A 15,849-nucleotide genomic window follows, 5' to 3' on the forward strand; every position below is an offset into this window, starting at 1 on the left:
ATATCTGTTGAATTATCAAAGAAAAATATATCTTATATCTTCTAAAATACTTTGCAACTCAATAAAGGAAGAACCGCTGCATTTTTAAAGGTAAATTCCTCGTTGTGATTCAAATAATAACAGAGGATCCAGCGGTCTCTTTGGCCACATTTTGCATCATCAATACAAAAGAAGAATGGGATTTTGAGGCAGGATGAGAATCGTGAGGAAAAATGTGTGTGTGATGAGTTCAGAGACACAAATAATGTATAAGGAGCAATAAAGCTGCTCTGCTACCTGAACTCATGCTGGACCAACATCCACTGTGTAGCAGTCACAGTGCCGTGTGGATTAAGAGTTTTTCAAACTTTGACAAAACCAACATTCCTGTGGGGGATGTTTACGTATGTGGATAAAAAACAGATCTCCATTTTCTTTCCACAAAGGAAAAAGAGACAGAAACTGCCTAATTTACGACAACCTTCTACCCTTTTGAAAGTTTTTCAACAGACGCTTGCAATAAAAATTGGGATAAACTCGAATGAACAAAGAATCTTTCTGTTGGAGATGTGGGAGACTTACTATCTTATCTTCACCACAAATCGAAGTTGACACTTTAACACCCTTTCCCACAAGAGAACCGACCAGATGGCTACACACGAACTGAGAAGACTTCACTAAGACTCACTTTTAGTCGAACCTTAAAACTATATTAAATGTGTTTGATAACCGTATACAATTTCTTTCAGGTTTCCAGCTTGATCACAAGACGCATATAGAGACAATTTGTACGATTCTGGCTTAAATATTGACAAAGAACTGATCTTGGTGGAAAATGCCCAACCTGCCTGATGGAACCACATTGCCCCCTAGTGGTCTGCAGTGTTGATTAGTTGAACATTTAAATCCCAGAGGACTAGACAAGATATATGCAACTATTAACTTTTAACGATGTCCCTTCGGTATCTATTTGGTATTTGTTTGGTATCCCCATTGTTAACACAGAAAATTAACATTGTGTGGTTCACTATTCATATGTCACGATTTCATAGATATTCATCTGAATTTTGAAAGTCAAAATCATCAATTACGTTGTGTGTTATTTTGATGTCTTTATATTGCAAGTCTATGTTATATCTTTAATCTGCATATCTTAACAAGATGTAGTGTTTTCAGAATCACCGAGACAAATGTTCTATGAGACAGAATAATGGAGAAATAAGAGTTTCTTTGTCTCATCCAGAAATCCCCATATAAATGCTGATCGCCTTACAGAGACATACAGGCAGACATTCACCACAGTTCAGGCATATCATTGGCTGAAAGAGTAGTGTAAGCTTACGTCATGCCCCGCCTCCGAGAATCAAAACCCGGAGCCCGCGAAAAACACACGCTCTTGTTCCAGAAGAGTTTCAACCCAGAGTTTCAGAACAGAACAGAGATCACAGTTGCTCAGAGAGATTTGGAGATGATTTGAGAAGGAGAGAAGAGCTCACCAGAGTTTGGGAGTTTTCCCATAATCTCAGGAGAGAGCGGAAGGACGTGAGGATGAGCGATGCAGAGGATGACCGGAGGAAACCCTCCAGAACCCAGTGAGACCCCGGAGACGAGAAAGAAAGACCCGAACAAAGATAAGAACAGAATGAAGTTTTCCTACCCAGAAAGCCAACTCCAAGCAACCTGTGAACTTAAGTTCACTTCATCAGAGAAGCAACGGACTAACTCTGGCACTCGGAGGATTTGATCATCTAACCACAGCCCTCGGCACCATCGTTCCCGTTTCCCGGTGAAAAGAAGCAACTAAGAAGTCCGCTAGTCAGCCACCACAACCAGGAAGGCCCAGAGAGCGGAAGAGAAATCCCCTCGGACCCCGCGTGGCCGCTGCCGTGTTCCGAGCTGACTAAGCAGAACTTCAGCACAGTAAGACCGACCCGTTTTCACCTTAAAGTGGGTTTGATGGATGTCTCGAGGCTTTCACAGAATGATAAATTAATCCGAAATGTCAGTATTTAGCGTCAAATAGTCAGCCAACCTAAACTATTTGAATACATCCAGTATCTCCCCATTCCCCATATTTTATTGTCCATTCACTAAGTGTTTTATATAATCACCCATATTCAATGCATCTTCTGTTTGTTTTAAAGGTTCATGTTTTGGTCATATCATTTTAATAAATAGTTCATATATCTATATATGTTATAATCACAGATGGTGTCGTATGCTTTCTTTACGTAATGTCTGTCCAACCAAACGAGAACTTTCACGAAAGTAGCGAGATATGAGACTGATTATTAATTGATTATTAATTTAACATACCAGGATCGTAAGATTTTAACAGTTTTCCTCCCTGACTGTAACTTAAAGCAAGTTAAAATAATGGTAGGTGGTGCCCTTAATTCGAGGTTTAAGGTTTATTTGAGACAGTGAGAACGTCTTATAAATCCTTATATTTGATGCATATATAAATGCCCAATAACGCTACAACTGCATGAAAAGTGGGATTTTCGTCAGTATGCGGCACTGTAGATTGTCGTGAAATTTCAGGTTTACGGCTGTTTACAGCAATTTGCAGGCAATGCAGAAAACTGCCATGAATTGCCGGAAATTGACGTGGGCCTGGCTTGGCAGTCATCCCCCTATGACCCCCCTGCTCCTAATTCTAGGGGAGGCTATACAAATGCAAATCAGGGTTGCAGGGGGAGTTTTATCCCAGGTGAGATTTTTCCAAAAGATAAAATCTCTGGTACAAATAGATCAGGCTAAGATATAGCCTAATTATAGACTCTTACATTTTAGCTTGAATTGATTTATTTAATGAAAGTATGTTAGATTAACTACTGTGTATGTCATTAGCAATGGCAAATATTATGTAAAAAAGATACACAAAATCAGAATCAGAATTAGCTTTATTGGCCAGGTTGGCTTACACAAACAAGGAATTTGACTCTGGTTAATCTTTGCTCTCAAAGTACAACACTCAACAATAACATAAAAAAGAATAAAAAATACAGAACAGTAAGGCCCAATCCCAATTCTACTTTCTACCCCTTCGCCTACCCCTCGCCCCTTCAAACGTAGGGGTAGGCGAAGGGCTAGGAATGTCACCCCTTCGAATTGGGACAGCACTTCACACTCACGAACGTAATAAGTCCGCGCCGTCAGTTGTTACGTAACCAAAAGCGACAGCTTTAGCCAGAAGTAAACAAACATGACCGGTGCTGTGGTGTTCGCGCTGTCCTGGGCTATTCGGATATTTTTAGAAATATCTGCGTCGAATCGACGGAGTGCCATCAGGCGAAGGCGTCTTCGACATCTGGGAGCATTGCTGGATCTTGTTACGGTATGTAGAATAAGAAATTAATGCAAATAACGCTTGTGAGTGAGCAGCTGGTAGCTTCCAGAGCCGGCGTGTGAAAATGATTGTGTGTGTGTGTGTTTGAAAGTGCTTCTAACTGTACATTTGTGATATCGTGTAATATAGAAACAATTTGCTTGTCTTGTGAGATTTGCTGATTTATTGACTGGAGTAGTATCCTAACCTGGCTAACCTAGCTGAAAGCATAAGCTAACGTTTAGCCTTTGTTACTCGCCTCGTTCCGTTTGGAATAAACAATGCGTTTTTGAAGCAGTTTTCTTTGTACCAGGTTCAGATTTGATGACTTAAATAAATGCCTTGTGTGTGCTATCAATGTGTTGGTTTGGAAGGATAAAAGCCTGATCTTTCCATGTTTTTCTTTCCAGCAGACGGGTCATCCTACAAATTATTGCCCATTGGACCACAACATGTACCCCATTTTTTTTTGTTATCCCTTGTATAATAAATCTCTTCATACCAATATCCGTTCCAGTCGTTAATATGATGTTGATGTGATAAACATGCTCACAAACCTTTTGTCCTTAATTTCTTTTATTAGGCTCACATTACAGACTGGTAAGGCAGCTTATTTTCAGAAATAACAGCTTAAAGTGTCTGCTGTAAAGTGTGTGGTGCAAATATGGACAATAAACAGTATGAATATAAACAATATGAATATAAACGGGCAACAGTACAATCATCGAGAACGAGATGACCGGAGCAGGAACAGCGAAGGTGCATGGCACATCGGAGGTGCTGGGTTCAGTGATGTTCGGGGGGAACAAGACACGACATGACATTATAGCATGCACTTTCATCCATTGTAAAAAATTAAAAAAAGGTGTTTCAGAATGCGGTAGTGGTGGCTGTGTGTACAATAGGTGCATGGCGCATCAACTCACCGTAAAGTTTGTCTATCATGCGCTCAAACCGAGCTAAAAAGCGCTCCGTTTTCTGCTCGTGGCGCTTCTGCTCCTTCAGGCTCTCCTGTATCAGGTAATCCATTATGGGATTGGACTTCCTACTTCTTTTTGGGGATGGGGATGACTTTAGAAACAGATCTTCGTTTTCGGCGCTAAACCTGATCAGGCTCTTTGTTTGTGCTTGAGTCCCTGTGAATCAGTCACGTATATGAATACTTGTGATAATAGGTAGCGAAATGACGCTCAAAAGGAACTTCTCTATGGCTAACCAACTACATTGCTTGTAAATACTCGTGTTACAATTTAAAAAACGACAACTCTTTCGCAGCACCTTCACATGCATTGACCGATTACTCCATGTAAAATAGCGACTTTTCCCATGTGCGTTTATAGCAGAAAACAACTACACATTGCCACCACTTTAAACTCACACAATACACCAGTTATCACAACCTAAAACGATTAAAACAGTTAAATTATGGCAAAAAAATAGAAGAACTTACATTTGTGTGGTGAATTTTTAAAAAGACTCGCGATCTCCCGTTAGTCGCGTTGTACTCTGGGAAATATATCATACCCCTTCAAACGGAGTCTGCCTGGCCGAAGCCCTCCGTTTCAAGGGCTACAACGGAGGGGTAGGGCTAAGGGGAACGGCTTTGGAAGAGTATTGGGACAACACTACCCCTTCACGTGAACGCGCAAAACGGAGGGGAAGGGGTAAGGGGTAGGGCCAAGGGGTGAATTGGGATTGGGCCTAAGAATAGAATTAAGACTACACATAAGAATAAGACGCTATGGGTGGGAATGCAATTGCCTGGAGGGGGAGTGCAGCTGGGAATGCAGTGTTTCCCACAGAATTTTTGGAAACTATGGGGGGGGGTAAATTCACGCGGCGTGAATTTGTGCGGCGTAAATTTGTGCGACTGCAGATTTTATTTTATTTGATTGATTTGCACACATTCATTCAACTATAACAAAAAAATACACAATAAAACACAACAAATTAAAAAAATGGAATGTGTGCTGGAGATGTCAGAAACCCTTGTGGGCTTATAAGGAAACCTCATCTTGTCATTAAAACCCAATGATGACAATTGTAATAGAAAATATTTACAGGTTAAAACTAAACTTCATGAAAAATATGAATGGATCATATACAGTGAGTACTTATGCCTTTTTGAGAAACTTGAAAAGGTTTTCCTTGATAACAAAGGGTGTGGGAAGTACACAATGAGTTCAGGAACACATCAGAAGTGGTTTGGTGTTGATATCTTTAAAAACAAGAGAGCTATTACAAAATAAAAATCTAAAATGGAATTAACTATGCACACTGAGTAAATGTTCTACCTAAAATGATTTTTCTGGAAACTAAAAGACTGTGAAAGCTTTATAGTGAGTTCACAAACCCATCCGAAGTGGTTTGGTGTTCATTGGTTGAATATCCAGTTAGAACAAAAAAAGGCGTTGCACTTTTGCGACGGTCCCTAAGCGCTCCGGCTGCCGTAGTTCACTTAGAAGTATATTCGGCGCGGTTACTCTGATCTTTCAGGCTTACTTTGGTGAGTTGATAAAGCCTGTGGTATGTTAGTCTTAGTTTTCTGTAAATATTAATACCATCCTGAGGCTAATTGGTGCGGTTTTCGTGTCGCTATTACAATTACAAAGCCGGAAAATAGGCGAATGTCGAATATAAAACCAACTTCACCCCGCTCCGCCTATTCGGGATGGTTGAACCACACATGCGGGACAGATGAAACACCTTATTTTAAACAGAAACTATTGAGCTTACTATTTTTTTAAGCAACATACCGGACAACATACTAGTGTACTCGTCATTGCTCAAATTTCACATTATTTCCCATAATATAAATAGGTCAAAAAAATATGTTTGTCAACGAAATCACGATGATTACAGCTGATCTTTATGCACGCGCACACACTGATCTATAACGTGTGTTAATCGCCCCGACAGCGATTAATAACAAATAAACCTTTTTTGCCACTAAACTTCAAAACTCTGACATTGCACACTTTAGGACATGTTTAATTACTAATTCACCTGTTGTATAGTAATATTGGTTGGTTTTCGAGGAAATCGCTGTGTTTCAAACGATTGGGATTCGGAAACTATGGCGGCCAAAAGGAAACTATGGCGGGCCGCCATAGTTTCCTCAATGTATGGGAAACACTGGAATGTCTGCTTTCTTGTTGTCCCTGTCATACTAGAGCTCAACCACTGTGCATAGTGGCATGACTACAGTGACCTTTTCTTTGGTCTTACTTAAATGCACAGTGGATGTATTAACCACACATCTTCCAGCAATGCGCTCAACAGGCAGAAATGATACTGGGTATGCCGTGTCTGTTCCCTGCAAGCTCCAAACTTCTATTGGCTTTCCATAAAAATGTCTGTCCGGATGGGGATGAAGCCAGGAAACTTGCGCAATAACATGTTTGAATGCAGTACCCTTTGACACAACATTAACAACTATAAACTGCTTTATAATGGCTGGTTGTAGTTTTGCTAGAGGGTCAAGGATGGCTTGTCCATTGCACTGCACTCCCAACATGCATCTACATCTTCATTTGAAAGAGTGCATGTTGGATTACGGACCAGTTTATTCTTTTTGGTGTTTTTCATTTGAGCGTTTTAATGGAATACTGGGAAAGTTTAATCATAACAATAGGACAATTGAAGTCCAGATTATGAGGCAATTTCAGCAGAGCCAACAGCTTCATATGCCATGGACACGTGAATATGGTGCAGAATTTTCCAGTATTTTAGGAAGACAAGTGGTTGGGACTTTGTCATGCACTGACACAGCTGATATTCTTCTTGTGAAGCACAGTGTTTTGGTGTCAGCAGAAAGACTTTTCTTAGAAAACTGTACAGTGGTGCCTCTGTCTCCATTCCACCAGACAATCTTGGATGAGCTTGACAGACATGCAATGTCTGGATGCAACTGGATATCAGCAGACTCTGTACATTATCTGACCTAGCCCTTTTGGATTTTCTCTCCCAAACTCCATTTTTGAAATAGCGCCTTCTGTGGTCATAATACTGTGAATGAGAGAGTTCATAGTTGCAATGTTCACAGAAGCGCCGAGGTCTTTCCTTCCGTCTTGGGACTTCCATCTTTCAACAAACAAGAGTTTCACAGGCACACCTTTTTTTATATCATAGACGCGAGCCAGGGTGAGCTTGTCTTGCGAGTCCTTCCATATAGCAATAACCTCACATGTGATTGGAGGAGCCCGACGAGCTTTCTACTCCTCGTCCAATCACGTGAGAGGTCATGGCCACGACTAGCATATTAACAAACATTATCGTACCTAGCTAGTTCTCAGACCTTCATCTCCAGTTCCTGTGGTTTTGCTGCCTTGTCTACAATGCTACAATGGCTGGACGGTGTCTCGCATTTAGCTCTCCTGCCTCAACTCCTCTGGTTGAACGCGACCAACTTCCAGCCAGTCCAACAAGAAACTGTTGGTTGCCATCAGCGGACTGTCTCGTCAGTTGAGTCTGGTTGCTACTGGCATGAACGAGCAGTTCAGTGCCGTTAACTCCAGGTTGCTGTCCATTGAGGATCGGTTGGTTGCTCTGGAGTCTAAAAACTGTGCGGGAAAGGCTAACTCCAAGAAAAGAAGACGGGTGCACAATCCTAAGATTGCGGTAAGAATGTGTTTGATGACTGCTAGCTAAGCTAAACGTACTATAAAACCATGCCTTTGTTGGTAGCCCAAGCTAAAAGTAGCCTAGTAGCCTTGCAAAAGAACAACAGAAGCAGTGTAAGTTTCTTTATTGTCTTGTAATTTACAGGAAGCCGTACGCCGACTTCACAACTCGGAGACCAATACTAGGCGCTACGATCCGGAGCAAGGGTTTCGAGCAACCCTGTGCGCCACACCGAAAATAATCTGGGCATGTATTGTAGGCCTAATAACGATAGTCGCATCAAATGCGGCGCCGCTTTACAAACTCTCTGGCTAACTGTCCAATAGAACGGAAGTGTGCACCCTCCTTTTCCGTAATATAGACATTTTCAGTATCTCGTTTCATGACGCCGCCCATACATCCAAAGTCCCACCCAGCGATTAATGATTGGCTCTCATTATTTTCTAATCTGGCGAAACACACATGACTCCCAGGCTCCTCAGATGGTTGTGTGAGGAAAGGGAACGCCCCCGTGTGTAGTTGGTGAACGCAGCCAGATGACGTGAGTCAGGTTATGTAAGACGTACTTTGAAAGCATACGCCGGAATTTCCGATATAACCAGCCAGGACTTGCAGGGCAGGCGGAAGCTGCGAAGATTTCAGCTCGGAGTAGGTCGAGAAGAAAGAGGGTAAGACTTTTTTGTTGACTATTCTTCAGATGCATTGATAGATGTGTTGTGTCCATACGCAGTGCATAGCACAGTGCTGATTGCCTTTATTGATTTGTTTTTTTTACAGCTGTTGGAAGTGAGACAGAGCTGTGCTAGCAGCGGAGGTGCAACTCTGGAAGTCCGCTACAGTCGACCTGATGTCCGACGAGGAAGACGGGACTGTTGGCGGGGTGTCTGGATGGATAGTTCGTTCTCCCTCCTTCCGTAGCCAGGACCTCTCCGAACTCTGTACTACGTTGCAGTCGCGATTGGAGGGGACTTCGAAGTACAGAGCGACCCACCATAAGCGTCTGCAACACGGCCAGCCCTCGCACAGAACGCCGCCAGTCACCTACTGCTCCGAGGCTGCAGAGCGGCAGTTCACACAGTTGTAGCCAGGATTTTGGGTACTCTTTTTTTTGACTCTTTGTCAGCTACCCATACATGTTGTGTGGGCAGATCTCGTGTGTGTGTTTTTAAAAAAAAAATAAAGCTCTTTCTTTGCATAAATGTGTTTCTGGTAAATGTTCCTTGCCTCAATAAATTCAATCATGTTGTGTAGTAGCCTACATAAGAGAACAATGATATACAGCATAATAGCATAGCATATAAATTAAATAATAAATATATAATTATAATAAATATATATTATAATAATAAATATAATTTATTATTGGGGTTTACATTTATGAGCCTGCCTACTGGTAGCTCTGTCAACCAATCACGAGTGATTTTACTTGTTTGAAAAGTAGTGGTTTCATCCAATCCTGAGTAAGGACATTCAGGGCCAGGCACGCAGTTTCTGCATTCATATGCAAATTAGAGCCGCGAGCATGGTACGTTTCCGACAATTTGTGGCACCGACAAACGCCACGTTCGCAGGCTGTAAATTGTCGTTAACTGCCGAAAATTAGGGAGATTTTCGGGCGTTTACGCCGAAAACCTCCCTTTGTGATCTGACAAACACAAAGGTTTACGTCACGGTTCGGTCACTCCGGTCGTCACAGGATTGTCGGCTAGCGTTGCCTACACCACGCTCAAGACGATCCAGACTCTTTTCATGTGTCGTATCCAGATGGTGGAATGACCTACCGAGCGCTACCAGAACAGGGGCGTCCCTGTCCATCTTCAAGAAACTTTTGAGGACCCAGCTCTTCAGAGAGCATCTCCTACCCTGTACTTCCCTGCCCCCTCTACTGCACTCTATCTTTGCACTGTCACCTCTGACAGAGCCTGACTAGTGGTTTTCCTTCCATGTAGCTTATTTTTAGCTGCATTGTTATATCCTCATTTGCAAGTTGCTTTGGATAAAAGCGTAAATATAAACTTATAATCTTGGTTTTTACCTTCTCTTAAAGTAAAAACCGGCATCTCCATATCAAGATATACCCTAACCCTTAAAATGAATGAGAAACTGCGCGGTTTAAATAAGCAAAAAAAATTCAGAGAGTAGAGTATGTCATCCTTGCTAACTTTAACTTTAATCCAAACTGAGGAATCTAACCTTCACTTTGCCAGTGAAACCCACCACCCCCAAAACAGCTAAACAAGGACAAATTTCATCTGATAATGTCAAACAGTAGCTGGATAAAACAACCTTGACAGATTCAGAAATATGTTCCTGGGCAGCTGTCTGTCTGCCGTTATTCAATCAGCCGGACAATGCTCGTGGGCAGAGATCCAGGGCTAAATATAGACACCTTGTGAAGTCCTGTTGTCACCTGCAGAGTGAACGGTGGGAATACAGACCTGATATGACCACCACATCTCTTTGTAGAATAGCCCAGTGTAACAGAGACTAGATTAATTAGTTTAATATCAATAAATATCTGCTTTACATTCAAATCAGTTTCATGTCTGATCAATTCAATTCAATGTTAATGTATATTATTTTATGGGTTTATTTTGCATCTGCTTCAAAGTATCAGTCGGCAGATACTTCCAAAAGGAAATAACCATATAAATCCAATAAATCACCTGCTTTGTGAGGTGGGTATAACTTTGAGATTCATCCGAAACACCTGTTTTGTTGACCCTTCATTCTACATCTTCCTCATTAACCAGTGAGCTGTTATACTGCTCCAGCCGTGCAAAAACCCCAGAAAACTTTGTACTGTATAGTTTCAGTACCTGGTATGCAAGAGCATGACCAGCTTTACTGTTCAATACAAACGGAGAATAGTGCAGAGATGTGCTGCCTCAGATGTCGAAACTGGAACCTTAAGAAGGAACAGTAAGATTTCACGTCTATGTGAGAAAGCAAAAACAGGTTTTCAAGCATTTAAAGGTTCAAATCTTCAAGATGATCAACAAATCTGACCAATCTTTTTGTCATCCATTCAGTAAAAGTTATTTTTCTTGTCCATATCTGGCCTGGTTTCAAACTCAATCATTCACAGGAAATTATTTATACATTTTGACGAATAGTTTTATAGCCTCAGTTTCCTGTTAACCATCCCACAGTCGTTTTAAGTTAGTTATTGCAAATTAGACATATACCATCCCTAACGGCTAAAATGTCAAATAAGTCAAACACAAAAAAGGGAGCATCTAGTCACTCCAAATATTTACAAGGAAATAAAAAAGAACAGGAAGAAGCGCCTGATTGGTGTCAAGGATAGAAAACTACTCATACTGTGCATGTGTTGTCTTTAAGGCATTTCTATAAATAAGTAAGTTCATAAGGTTAAATAAATAATTAAAAAAATATTTCTGTTATTAAAAAGGATTGCAAGTTGTTTAGACAAACAGTTCATGCTTTATATAAGTTTGTATAAAGGAATATTATCGGTAAATTCTACTTCCGGTTCCGTACTTCCGGTCTTCCGGTTTTGTGCGAGAAAAACAAAGATTCACATGCAAGACGCAGTATGGAAGCGTTATCAGATGCCATCCACTCTGAATCGTCAGGCAGGAACACCGTAAGTTGCATTATATGGCAGTTTATACTGATTAGTTTGGATATTATCGTTGATTTTCTGTAATGTTATTTTAGCGAGCTTGAAGCACTTAATTTGTGTATATATGTCTCTACGTGTTGAGATAGTGTATTTTCTGTCATTTCAGTTTTCACCACATGTTCATGAAGGCAATTAAACAAGCTGCAGGGTCTTCATTTGTGGTTTAACTCGGTGTTACCAACATCCTTGTTGAAAACACTACAGTGAAAAGGCGCCAATTGATGATTCCTCACGGTCAAAATGGCATCCAGCAACAAGTCTTCATCCAGTGTAAGGACGAGCCGTTCATCTGGATCAGCAGTAAGCGCTGCTGACGCTCGTGCTAAAGCGGAAGCTGCTAAGGTGAGAGCATCCTATGCAACCAAAGAAGCACAGTTGAAAGTTGAAAGAGCACAAAGTGAACTGGAAAAGGCTAAAATGGAGGCAAAATTGGAAGTGATAACATTACTAAAGGAAGCTGCTGTGGCTGAAGCCCAAGTGCTGGAGGAAGCTGAGGCAACACAAGAGGAGCCCGAAAAGGGAAAACCTCCATCAGAAAAGTCAAAATTAGAACGTACAAGCGAATATGTACAATCTCAAATGGGCATAATACAATCTCCATATCCTGAAGAAGCACCAATCACCTCTCGCCCACGTGTAAGCTCACCTGATACATTTGTAACATGGCATCCCCTCGATGAACACAGTGTAGAGCCATAACCCATCAGCTCTGAACTAAAGCTTACTAAGGACAACGTTGCTGCTCTAAATATGCCCGGTCAGCCTAGAGGTGAAAAGAAACCAAATACTCCCCTCAACCAGAGCATGTGAACGGAGCGGACGGTGGAGCGGAGCGGTGAAATATGGTCAGAGCGCAGAGCGGTTTTCAGTTCAAAAGCCGGAGTGAGGATTTCGCTCCACTCCAGTTCGCTCCGATGCGCTCACGTCAATTAAAAATGTCGGATTATGAAATTTGTAAAATAACATTTTTGATTTAATGTAGTCTAGTGTAATAAATTAATAATTAAATAGGAAACGCGGGGCAACATGAATGGAGCTAGATGTTACGTTCACAGCTGGGGACAAGCAGCCACACGGGCCTTGTCACCCGTAGTAAATGAGGAAGTGAGCAATTCAAGTCGAGGGCGCAACGGTGTGTTCTATGTGTGGCGGAGCTAGCATTTGTTGCAGAGAGAGTGCGGATAATAAACAGGGAAACGCCCGAACTGTAGGGCCTACAAATGCTATCGAGCGTGGATTGTGTATTTCGTCTGGAGTTTTGGGACACGGGAATGCTCGGAACAGGTCAGGTACCGTGAAGACATATTCCCCTTTCTGATTGTCTGAATTAAGCTGACTGCTCAGGTGCTAGTTCTAACCGTGACCCTCGTTTCCTCTGCTTTGCTTCCGTTTCTGCTGATGCTCTCGCGGCTACACACACACACACACACACACACACACACACACACACACACACACACACGCACACACACACGCACGCCTCTCCCTCCTCCTGCCTAGCCCAGCCTGGGGTCTCTCTTTACTGTGTCGTGTGATGCATATTTAAGCTGAGTAATCTGGTGGGCTTCGTCCTGACTTGGTAGTTTTCTACCTGGCGCCCAACATTTTCTAAACATTATTTTTTGTACGTCAGAGTGGCGATAATTTAACAGCCAGTTAAATAAGACAAGTCACATCATTAAATCAAACGCCGTGTGTCCTAGGGCCCTGTCATAATTACATGAAGTAAAAATGTCAGAAAATTCCTTCTCCTGAAAATTTAAGCGAGCGTGGAGCAATTTCGCCTGAGCAGCAGGAAAATTAACTCACTGGCTGCCAGCCATTTTCACTGCAGAGAGACCCATACTGCCAAGTGTTTTACAGTATTTTGACTGATTTTCCAAGACCCACAGAAAAGTGTGTCTTATGACTATGTACACACCGAAATTACCAAACGAAAGAGTAGACTCTCTTCTTTCATCAGGAAAAAAAAGTTTGTTTCTACCATTTTCAGTCCTTTAGTAATAGACAGTAGAACATAGGTTGGTTTCACCAAAAACAGCTGTTTGACCAAAAAAACGGAGAAAACAAACTTTTTTTTTTTTTGTGCAAAGTGGCACTGCTGCCACCTTGCGGGTAATTTTGCCAGTACATTCTCTGTTTAGTGTTTACAAGCCTAAGATTTAGTGACAAACTCCGCTAGATTGTCCCCCAGCCCGCTCCGTTAAAAAACGCAATTGACGTCTATAGACGTCTTTGGCGGTCAACGGCTTTTTTTAAATTGACGATTGTAGACGTCAATGGCACCGAAAGAGTTAAGGTGAGCGCGGAGCGAGTTTTGAGCGGAGCGTCCTGGCGCAACTTTGAGCGGGGAGCTAATGAGCGAACATCCTCCTGAGCGGGGAGCGGGAATTGCGCTGCGCTCCGCTCCGTTCACATGCTCTGCCCTCAACCCAACTTACTCGCCGTTCACGCCTCACTTTAACACCCCAGCCAGCATTCCATATCCAGTTGAGCCATTTGCCCAATACATAGCAAGACGAGATTTAATCACTTCGGACCTTTACCAGTTTGATGATAGGCCAGAGAATTATGGAGCATGGTATTCTTCATTTACTAGTGCAACAGCTGAGGTTCACTTAAGTCCCATTCAACAGCTAGATCTCATGACAAAATGGTTAGGGAAGGAGTCAAGTGATCAGGTAAAACGCATATGCTCAGTACATGTCAACAACCCCGCATTAGCTCTACACAAAGCATGGGAGAGACTAAGCGAATGTTATGCAGCTCCTGAAATAATCGAAAAGTCGCTCTTCCAACGATTGGACAGTTTTCCAAGAATAACGGTCAAGGATAACATCAAGCTGCGTGAACTAGGGGATCTACTACAAGAGATTCAAAGCGCCAAGGAAGACGGCTACCTCCCTGGCCTACAATATCTGGACACTTCTCGCAGAATTGGGCCAATTGTTGAAAAACTCCCACACGGACTTCAGGAAAGGTGGATGTCACATGGATCTCAATATAAAGAAGAAAATCGAGGCTGTTTCCCACCCTTTAAAGGTAGGGTCTGTGATGTTTTCTGGAGCATTTTTTATCATATTGTCTGAAAACCTCCTCACGACCCCATTGCACCCACTAAAATAGAATGTTTGGAAAAAAAACGAAATATTTTAGTCCATTGTAGAGGGTGTAGCAAGAGGAAATGTCTGACCAAGAGAAGTAATGATGAGAGTTACTTCTATTGGATTCTGACACGCCAATCAACCGTCAGCCCCCCTCCCCCCTGCGCGTTCACAGACTCGTGACTCGTTCATGTGTTTTGAAGGCGTGGTTTTGAGGGGTGGGCTGAAGGGAGAGGCAAGGTTGTGTATTTTCAAAAATATAGCTTGCAGGAACCGTTTTTCCAAGATCTCAGAACCCACCTTTAAGTATTTCTGCAAATTCATGTGCAGAGGCAAAGAGACGCAATGATCCGAGTTTCCACCAACAAAATGGCCAAACACACTCAAAACCAGAAAAGCTGTATTCAAAGAACTTTAACTCTAGTAAACCTATTACTGTACACAAAACCAATATTTCTCTCCCCAACAAGGACTTTAACAGGAACTGCCCACTGCATAATAAGCCACACCCACTCAAAAAATGCAGGACATTTCGGAACAAACCACTCAACGAAAGGAAGGCCTTCCTCAAAGAGAAAGGAATATGCTTTAAATGCTGCTCTTCAGACACTCATCTTGCAAAGGACTGTAAATCTGCAGTAACGTGTTCTGAATGTGATAGCACAAGTCACGATACAATCATGCATCCTGGTTCTCCACCATGGATCAACAAGGCTCCCTCACTGGCACAAGAGAATGGCGGGGAGGGAGAAAACAGTCCTGACACAACAAGCTGCACAGATGTCTGCGGTCCAGGTCAGTGGGGTCGTTCATGTTCAAAGATATGTCTTGCGTGGGTGTACCCTTTAGGTTACAAGAACAGAGCAGTCAAAGCTTATGTAATATTAGACAATCAGAGCAATCGTTCCTTAGCCAGACCAGAGTTTTTTTAAACTTTTTGACATTAAAACTGAACCTTTCTCCTACAATCTTAAAACATGTTTTGGTGTTGTAGAAAAATGGGGTAAAACTGCCCATGGCTTCCAGATTGAGTCACTAGATGGGTCGGTAGTTATCCCTCTATCCCCGCTCATTGAGTGTCAGGACACTCCCAACAACAGATGTGATCCCAACCCCTAGCGCAGTGCTACACCAGCCACATCTTCGATCAATAGCAAAGTACC

At 42.1% G+C, this 15,849-nt stretch overlaps 1 protein-coding gene across 2 annotated transcripts in view; it reads right to left on the minus strand.

Moving 5' to 3' along the window:
• The window catches only part of ip6k1 (inositol hexakisphosphate kinase 1), a 151,941-nt gene that overhangs the window by 19,378 nt on the left and 116,714 nt on the right, over window positions 1–15,849 (minus strand). The gene's annotated exons all lie outside the window — the stretch shown is intronic.

This window comes from Odontesthes bonariensis, chromosome 3, assembly GCF_027942865.1.
Source record: "Odontesthes bonariensis isolate fOdoBon6 chromosome 3, fOdoBon6.hap1, whole genome shotgun sequence".
Lineage (NCBI taxonomy): Eukaryota > Metazoa > Chordata > Actinopteri > Atheriniformes > Atherinopsidae > Odontesthes > Odontesthes bonariensis.